At 35.1% G+C, this 10,471-nt stretch overlaps 1 pseudogene across 1 annotated transcript; it reads left to right on the plus strand.

Moving 5' to 3' along the window:
* The first annotated feature begins 4,121 nt into the window (after positions 1 to 4,121).
* Positions 4,122 to 5,041, plus strand: LOC144998095 (kirola-like; annotated as a pseudogene). Its single transcript, XR_013660114.1, has 2 exons — positions 4,122 to 4,349; positions 4,507 to 5,041. The product of XR_013660114.1 is annotated as a kirola-like (transcript).
* Positions 5,042 to 10,471: the final 5,430 nt, after the last annotated feature.

Below are 10,471 nucleotides of genomic sequence, written 5' to 3' on the forward strand. Positions count from 1 at the left end.
TTATGTATCTTCTACTTAAAGAAGAAAATGGAAGGAAGTTAATTTGTGTCATTCGATTGGAATGTGTTTTTCTCCTATTGAAATAATAAACCACATCGCCTTCGAATAAGGAGTAAGAAATGGGTGGTGCTTGTGGTGTAAACATGAATCTTTTTCTATGTAATGTATTATATGACATCTTTTTTTAAGTAATGTAATATATGACGTATATATGTATAATTATTCTTGTTTCCCAGTGATTTGTGTTGTTAGAAACTATCTTTAGATTAAAACAAATAATTAATTATTTTCTTGTGTGGTAAGTCAACTATGCAGGTTCGGGTATATTTAGGTCATTTATTTTAACAAGTTATAGAATTGGTTTATGTAGTTTGTGAAATATAAGTTAATCCTTTATTTTTCTGGATTTAGTTTCTATGTGTGGTCATCAAAACCTAAAATCAAGAAACACGGATCTTGAAGAAACCATTCACCACCATTCTTTATCACTCGATTTGAATAAAAAATCCTAACGTCAAAATTGATCCAAATAGAAAATGAAGATCAAAATCAAAAGCGGTAGGGTAGAATCAATAGCGGCGGAGTTGAGTGGCAGTTATGTGTGGGAGGATATCAGTGGTGGTTTGGTATGTAGGCTTTCGACAATAAAATCTCTTTCCTAGATCGTAGATTTGAGTACTGAGATCATGTTGAAAAAATTTATGCATGTCGCTTCAGATCTTGCTAAAAAAATTAAACATGCCACTCTAGATCTTGTAAAAAAAACACCCTCCATCACCGCTATCATCATTGTTTCCTTATTCCTCTCCTGCCCCATGTCCAACAAGATTCTAAATCCCCCCCAATTGCAAATCGTCCAACATCGAGTGACCAAAGGTTGTTCTTTTCTTGCTTGTAGGTTCTTTTAGTCCATTGATTGGTTTAGAAAGCACACCGGAATATGAATAGGTGGTAAAGGCTCCTCTAGGTTTGTAACATTTATAAAAATCATGTCAAATTAAAACTTTTAAAAAACATTTCAAAACCAATGCTCATTACAAAACATGTTTTCAAAATATTATAATGTCAGAGTATCCCAAAATCAAATCATAAAATCATGAAAGATGAGGAGCTGTACGATCATGCCTTCGCCTTCCCGCAATCATCAAAAGTACCTTAAACAATATTCGATAAATGTAAGCTTAAAGGTTTAGTGAGTTACCCCCAAAATACCAACACCATACATATATAATCATATCATATAAACAAATACAACATGCATAATGAGCCATCAGTATGACTGGACTGCCTCACAGGCCATCAGTCTATCTGGACCGCTCTCCGAGCCTTCGACATGTCTAGACTACCTCTCAGGGCCTTCAGCCTATCCGGTCAGCTTGTTGGGCCTTCGGCCTGACTATATTTCCTCGTGGGTCTGCAGTCTATCCGGTCCGCCCTGGCTATCTTGGCCTACAGCACAAAGTAGGACCTGCCTCAACCTAATCCCCCAAACCAACAAACATGTGCACTTAAATATCATACGCTAGCTAGCATGTATAGATAATCATACAAATCTAACAAATGATTAACATGGCAACCATCCTATAACCAGGATACAGATCTAACCAATCTTTAACATAGCAACCATCCTATAACCAGGATACCGATCTAACAAATCACTAACATAGCATAATCTTGTAAATTAGGATACTGACCTACCAGGTTACTAAGCATATCACCCATCCTAACTACCATGATGTAAATCAATAAACATATAATGCAATAAACGTGAATACAAATCCGATAAGGGCTGGCATTGGTGCCTTAGACCCCGTTGATACAGTGAGGAGAACTCACCTCACACGTAGCTCGAAGTGATAAAGTCAAACTCCACCAAATACAACTCTAAGTCTAACACCTACATCCATCGATGATGCACTTCCATAAATTCCCAAATGACCAAAATATCCCTAAAAGTCAAACTGGTCAAGCCTTGGTTATAGTCAAAGTCAATGGTCAAAGTCAACCGTCCAGTTGACCCCACTCGTCAAGTGCAGCTAGCAACTCGTCAAGTTCCTTGAGAACTCAGAAAGTCATAAAACCCTAACCCGAATCACCGAGTTTCCAACCAACTCGTCAAGTCCACGCGTGTCCAAAAGTCGGGGAAAACCCTAACTGACTCGTCGAGTCCTCTTACCGACTCGCCGAGTTCATGTAGAGTCAAATACAGGAAACCTTCATCCGAGTCGGCTAAGTGACTCGTCGAGTTCATGCAGTCCTTTACTTATACAAATGTTTTTAAGCCACCCCAAAGCTCCATATTGGAGATCCTGTTGGGTTTTGAGCAATCTAATACTTCCTAAGTGTGCATGCAACCCTAATAAACCTTGGATCTATGTTTGTCTAAATACATGCAAAATAATAATTTTCCAAGGTTAACCTATCTAACATGGCATGGGGAACATTTCAACATAAAAGAGTTAGAAGAGATTACATACCTTTTGGTGAGTTTGGTTCTAAGGAGTTTGAGGGCCAAGCACCAATAGTGTGAATGCCTCAAATGGAATCACAAACACCACAAACTCTTGGAAAACTTTGAGAGAGTATAAATATTGTCTATATATTCCAATGTAATTGTCTTTTAAAAATCAATAAATTTGTTATCTTACAGATTGCACTATGAGAGTTTAGATAGCATTTTTGAGTGGTGTGATGAAACCAACACATCCAATATTTGTTTAGATATCACTTTCCAATATCTGTGCTAATGATTCATTTTGCAATCCAGTTTCACCCAAACCGGTTCGGTTTTAAATTCTTTGTATTATGTGGACATTGTTAATTGATTAATTGTTTCATTTTACAAAGTGGGTTGAGTATGGTCACATATTTAATTAACAGTGACATTGATTGTGGTGTGGTGTGACGTCTATAAATGATGTTGATTGTAGGCTACTTCGAAGAGTGGGCCGATAACAAATTGTTTGAAAGTTCTGATCCTGCTGGGCCATGTAAATCTTTCTATTCTAATAAAAGAGTAGTTTTTAATCTCCTTTTGACATGTGTCACCATATTAAACCTTATAATTAATGCAAATTTTATTTTTCTTTTGCCATGTTTTACCTTATTATGTATTATAATTAATACATACCATTTGTCAACATATTAATTCTCTATTTCAAATTTTAAATTTTAAATTTTTCATTCTAATTACATTAAATTAACAACATTAGAATAAAAATTAAAATAAAATTAATATAAATTATAAAGTGATATAATTTTTTATATTTATTTAAATCAATGATTATAATTTTATATAGCTAAAAAAACCTCTTACTTAATAATATATTTAAAATAAGTTATTAATAATTTTAAATTTTAACTATTAAAGTTTAATTAATTTTATAACCGTGGTTCCTACAGGTTATAAACTAGTAATTAGATAATGTTGATTGTGGATTATTCTCGAAGATTGGAATGAATAATGAATTGCCCGAAATTTTGGACCCAGCTGGAGCATGTTGATTCGAGGAGGTTGGACCAGAGATGCTGAATTATGAGAAATATGGTGCCAACGAACTTTTGACATTAATAAATAAATCAGAATATGCAGCTTCATTTTGGGGAGCAACTTGTTAAAGAACCTAAATAAAGAGTAAATTATATTGAGAAATTCAATCATTGCTAAACTATATGCATAGTTGCTTTGAAAAATCGTATATTTCCATGAGGAAATAGAGAGTAGCACAGACACATAATGAAAGAAGATGAGAAATGGAAAGTTGCACATCAACTATAATTTGACCTTGCAAGTCAAAAATGCATTTGATCCCGATCGACATGGAGAACAAATGAACAATCATGATGCTTAGCTTATTGGACGTTGATCCTGACATGGAAAACATCAGTTCATTAGCTTCATAATTTCTGGGCAACCAAAAGGTAAGTAGAGTACAAGGGTTGCAGCACGTGTTCACGTGGTGCAACTCAATCATGAACGACATCAATTGCTTCACATTGAATTATGCATTTGATTATCAACAACCAGGTGACGTGAGTATTTAATGAAATGTCTGTTTTCCGTATTAAATGCTAGATAAGAACTTGCAAAAAATAATTGCCAAAATATTGTATATAAGGTGGTTGAATTGAAGGGTTGTGGCGTTAAATACATAAGAGATCGATGGCTCTATCTGGAAAGTTAATTGGTTATGCAGAGATCAGTAAGAAGGGAGATGTATTCCACGATCTCTTCAGGCACAACCCCCATGAGATAGTTGCGATAGCCCCTAATAAGGTTCATGACTGTGAACTGCATGATGGTGAAAGGGGAGCCGTTGGATCTATCATCTCTTGACACTACACTCATGGTATTTCATACACCAAATCCTAGTTCTGGTTATTTCATTGATTTGGATATAGTACATAATGCATCATGAATCATTAATTAGTTCAAAACTATATATGACGTATATACTGACTAACGATAATTTATTTTGCATTGATGTCTGCATGAAAAATACTAAGAGGGAAAAAGAAGGATTTGTAAACAGATAATTGAAGCAGTGAATGAGGAAAACCACATGGCTGTGTTTAAGGTAATCGGAGGAGATTTAGTGGAGGAGCTATACAAGAGCTTTACAATCATATTGCATGTTGAACAAAAGGGTGATGGACAGGTGGCTACTTGGACCTTTGAGTTTGAGAAGCCTAATGTGAGTGTACCATATCCAACTTCTATGATGGACTACCTTTGTGATCTGGTCAAGGACTTGGATGCCCATGGCAGCACTAATTAAGTGGTTCTGCAACTTCTACTACTACTTCGACATTAATTAATAAAAGAAGGAAATTAATGGAGGGAGGTTGATCTTTTTAGTCTCTGAATGCATGTATGTGTGTTTCATAATTTGAATGAAAGAATAAATTACTACGTATTTTTTACGTAGATTGTGAATAAGGAGAGAAATTAAACATGCCCGGTGGTGTAGTATTATATACAAGAATCTCTTTGAAGCATTGTGATATTATTTATGTATCCGTATTCTCGTTTTCCCAATAATTTGTTTTGTGAGAGACTGTCTTTGGATTTCCGGTTAAAACAAATTATTCATTATTTGTCTATATATGATCAATCTACACAAATAATATAGAGAAAATGGCAATTATAAATTAACATACTAAAATAGCCTTAAGCTCATAAGAAACCAGTAAGTATTGCAATATAAAAATGCCGACTACAAAAGAAGACTAAACATTATGCAACACGCATGAGACATAACTCACACAAATTAGTATAAATTATTTAACAAGGCATTACACCGCACCATGTTTGATGAAATTGATCTATACTTAGAAAGAAATTGGAAAATATTAGGAGTTCAAATACATGCCACATGAAAGAAAAAATATCATTTTTATAGTATACTATAGGTTTAATTGTTATTTCGATTTAATTTAATTATTTAACATTATATTTAAATTAAACAATAAGTGTTTTATACAAATTATTAATGCGTGATTTTAAATTGATAATGGTTTAATAATTATTAAAAAAAATTAAAAAGTTATGAGAGTTTCAAATATATATGATAAAAGAAAAAACATATATTTTTTATGGTTGTGGAAAAGAAAAAAAAAGGAAATCTTAAAAAAAAATCTCTATATTTTGGCTCTATTGATAAAAAAAATCACTCCTGAATTTTTTCTTGCAATTTAACCATTGAAAACCCATAAAGGTCTCGAGCACTTTCCTTTGTGGCAGGAATGTATAATATGTTCGGATTGTGGTGACATTATATGTTTAAGGTTATAGATAATAAATTATTATGCAAATTGCAACCTTAAAAACAAGAAAAAGTGGTTACGTTATTGTGTTACACGTTTAAGTGTTGTCTTAAAAATATTAAGTAAGTTTATTAAACTATTAATGTTGTGTAAAGCAACAAAAAATTTGTATTTAAAGCCAACGTTGTTGCCACATTTTCCACAAACTCATCAACTCTCTCTTTTAAACAAGTGGCGTAGGATTGTGACATTAATTCCAGAGATGCTATGTGGAAAGCTAATTGGTCATGTTGAGGTCAGTAAGAAAGGGGGTATCTGCAACCTCTTTAGGTACAACCCGAACGAGATAGCTGAGATATATCCTGATAATGTTCATGGATGAGATTTTTCATGATGGTGAAAGGGGGGCCGTTGGATCTATCATCTCTTGGCACTACACTCATGGTACGTAATAAGGCAAACCCTAATTTTGTTCTTCTTTGTTCATTCGTACATGCATGTTTAATGAATTTCTCTAGAATCTGGTGTCATTATGGATTGGCAATTGGATAGAACATCATAACTAGTTATCTAGTTCAAAACTATAACATATATCACTACCAAAAGGGACCTTATATTTTATCAACAAAATAGATTCGTCAACACTTACCAAATGAATACCTAATTCTCATATACTGATTCATCATTTGGAAAACATAGTCCATCAGTAATTTGTCGGTACTTTTCTTTCTGATCGTCGACATTTCATAGAAATTTAAATCGGTAATAATTACACACGAGGCTTTTTCTAACAAAATATTTTGTCAATAAAATGGTTAGTTTCAGATTTTCGACTGAAACCATTTTCATACATGAGTTTTTTTTTTCTTTTAGTAGTGATATTGACTGACATGTTTCTTAGCATCTATGCATGATAATAAGAGGGAAAGAAGAAAATTTCAAAACAGATAATCGAAGTAGTCGATGATGAAAACCACATAATTGTGTTTAAGGTAATCAGAGGAGATGTAGTGGACGAGATATACAAGACCTTTACACTCATACTAAATGTCTGACAAAAAAGGCGATAAAGAGGTCTCTACTTGGACGTTTGAGTTTGAGAAACCATATATAAGTGTACCATATCCAACATCCCTAATGGACTACCTTTATGACTTGGTTAATGAATTGGATACCTATAGCAGCACTAAGTAGTTATGTAACTTCTACTTAAAAAAGAAAATGGAATGAAGTTAGTGTCAGTAGATCTGAATGTGTTTTTCTCCGATTGAAAAAATGTAACGCCCTGTTCCGAATCGATCCTAATTCGAGGAGATGGCCCGAAGAGCAGTCATCATAAGGATGAGGCCTTTATAAAGGTAAGATTTAGGTCTGTTTGGATGTGGGTACTGTAGATATGTGACCCAATAGGTCGGTTTGCACTTTGGAGTTAAAGAGTAAAATAGGAATGTAATGTTTTCAGACTTCTTTTATGAATTATAGATTTTAGTTCGATGTGTTTTAAGTTAAAAGTAATTAGATAGGGTTGTAGAGCTCCTTAATAAATTTCTGTGGATATAAAGAACATCGAAAATGGAGTTATAACGAAGAAGTTATGACCGTTTGAAGTTTGGGTGGTTTTGGGCCAAGCTGAGTACGCTAAACGTACAAAAGGGTGTACGCTGGGTGTACAAATGGAATCCTGAGTACGCTCGGCGTATGCAATCAATGCCTAAACCCTATTTTCATGGTTTAAGTCCTATTTAAGCCCCTTAACTCCCCCAAACCTACTCTTTTCTCAGCCTCCACCCGGCCAACACCCCTTTCATGAAACCTTAACCTTAGATGAGTCTTTTAAGCTAAAAGAAGGTGATTTTGAGAGCTTTGGAGTATGCATGGTGCACCTTGGATAAGAAGGAACTTCTTGTAGAAGTGTTGGTTGTATTGGAGCTTCTAGATTTGGACTTTATTCACCTTGATTTATCTTCTAAAGGTATAAAGTTTGAATCTTGATGATGCATTTGTTAGATCTAGCTAATTTTGGATGTTATGAGCTTTTAGTCATTTTAGTGCATAAAGTTTACTTCTTGAAAGTTTGTGACCTTGTTATGGATAAAGTTGGAAACTTTATCTATCTAAACATCATTGTGATTCAGATCTAAAGGTTGGAGGCTTGGACTTAATGGATTAAGTTGAAAAAATGCACTTTTGGTCCCATTTGATGCTTAAAGGCAAGATGTTAGTGGTTTGGACCATTCTAATGGATAAAGTTGGAAATTTTATGCATTGTGGAGCTTTTAGGATCCTTAAAAATGTCTTCTTGATCCTTTTATACCTTCCATGAGAGTGTCATGATGTCTTAATGGATTGATAAGTTAAGGTTTTAGCTTTTGGATCTTTTCTAGACATGGAAAGTCATAAAGGTGGAAACTTTATAACTTAGAATGATGTTGTGGGACTAAATCTGATTGTTGGATGAAATGACTTAGAAGATTAAGTACTTAATGGAAAAGTACCATTTGGTCGGTACGTCGGGCGTACCTTCGAGTACATTGTGCTTACTTGTATGGGGTCCCGATTCTGGTTGGTAAGTACGCCATGCGTCCGAGCTGAGTACGTTGGGCATACTCAACCTGAAGTTTGACTTGTTGACTTTGACTTCCGTTGATAGTTGACTTTTGACCAAACTAAGATTTTATCTGGTTTTGGTATTTATAGCTCAGGAAGCCGCCAGGATAACAAGTATGGATTTCTTCCGGTAAGCTTTTGCAATCGAGGTGAGTCTCCTCACCATACCAATGGGTTGAAGGCACCAAGGCTAGCCCATTATGTGTTATGTGGTATGCTAGTTGATTATGTGTTATGTGGTTTTCTAGTTGATTATGTGGTACATGATATGCTAGTTGTCTTTGTGATACTTGCATGGAAGACCCTGGGGAGAACCCGTGACACTTGGATGTCAGACCATGTGGGGGTGCCATGGTATTCTAGGTAAACACCATGGGGGTGCCTATGACACTTGGTTGTCAGACCATGTAGGGGTGCCCATGACATTCCAAGTAAAGACTATGGGGGTGTCCATGACACTTGGTTGTCATACCATGTGGGGGTATCCATGGCATTCTAAGTAAGACCATTGGGGGGGGGGGGGGGGTGTTGTCACAATTAGCAATTTAGGGTTGCGATTGTGAAGCTTGTACAAAACAATTTCCTCTATGTAACCTTGCTGCCTCAAAATTTTTGAAATTCAAACTACATTGTTATATGAATTCATATGTGCATACATTTAGAACCAATTTGAAATAGCTAAGCCCAAGTTGATCCAATAGCTAAGCCCAATCTATTTTGGGCCTTTGCTTAGAGTTCTCGGCCCAAATACCCTAGGCCGAAAACCTATTTTCTTTGGGCCTTATTGGATCGAAAACCCTTTTATTGGGCCCATTGACGTCCAAAAACCCTACTTACATTCCAAACAGAAAACCCAATAAGAACATAGGGTGTTTTTGGCCACCCTAAAACCGAAAACCCCCTTGGATAGCCACCATGGCCGAAAACCTTGAGAGGCTTCGGTTGGGAGTCAAGACAAACAAATAAAAGAGAAAATAAATTACAATTTGTGGTGACACCTCACCACTTTACCTTTTCTTAACTATGGAACAACCAAGCAAGGTACACAACTACCCATCATACATCCATGAACATCACCTAATGGACCATAATGCAACAATGCCACTTTTCCCTATTCTTTCCTTAAAAATCGGCCGAACCCTCCCACACACACACACCAAAAATCATTTCCACTCACTTCACTCTTAAGAATTCCTCCCATCTCTCTCTCTCTCTCTCTCTCTCTCAAGTTTTTGTGCATGCCATCTTCAAGGGTGTTCTCTTCAAGAAGCTCATAAACTCGGTAAGTTTCTTGTAAACCACTAGTGTTGATACATCTCTAAGTTAAAAACTCCACCTTTACCCACACCATTTCGTGTGTAGTTCTTGGAAACCATAATTTTTGAGAAGCTCCTCAAGTTTTGCAAGTCTAGGCTCGAAATATTCTTCATTTCCTTCCTTCAACTCTCTAAATCATCAAGTTGAGATTCATACCCCCATGTTTTTCTTGTTTTTCATGCTTTTCCGGTGGAAAGGGGGGGGAGGGGGGGGGGGGGGGAATACAAGTCAAGCTTCGTTTACCCATTGGGTATTTGCATGCACCAACATGTTTATGTAAAGATTTGTGCTTATGATGTTGAATACCTCATGCTAACACACAATAAAATCGTGATTTACAAGCTTCATATATGCTTGAATAAGTTTATCCATTGGATATTTGCATGCATCATAGTTATGTGTTGAAAAAATGGAACAAATCCTTTAGTAAAAAGGTTTTTTTTTTATCATATGTTAGTTATAAAAAAATCGTGACTTGTTAAATTTGAACCAAAATAAAATATTTTGTGTTTCAAAAATTTTCAAAACGGTACAAAGGTGTTAAACAAACTACAAGTTTGATATTTTTTTACTAAAAATAATTTTATTAGTAAAATAGTCGCAAACATGTCATCGCTATTTTGGAATGGTTAAAACCCAAGATTTTATTGTTATGTTTACCACTAGACATAATTATTTACATATAGAAAGGTTTATAACTAGCTTTTGCAAAAGAAATTATAAGTCATACTATTGACAGAAAAATTTGCGTGTCATAGAACACATGTCATAAAACATGTAA

The sequence above is a fragment of the Lactuca saligna genome, chromosome 5, assembly GCF_052625555.1.
Source record: "Lactuca saligna cultivar CGN05327 chromosome 5, ASM5262555v1, whole genome shotgun sequence".
Taxonomy (NCBI): Eukaryota; Viridiplantae; Streptophyta; class Magnoliopsida; order Asterales; family Asteraceae; genus Lactuca; species Lactuca saligna.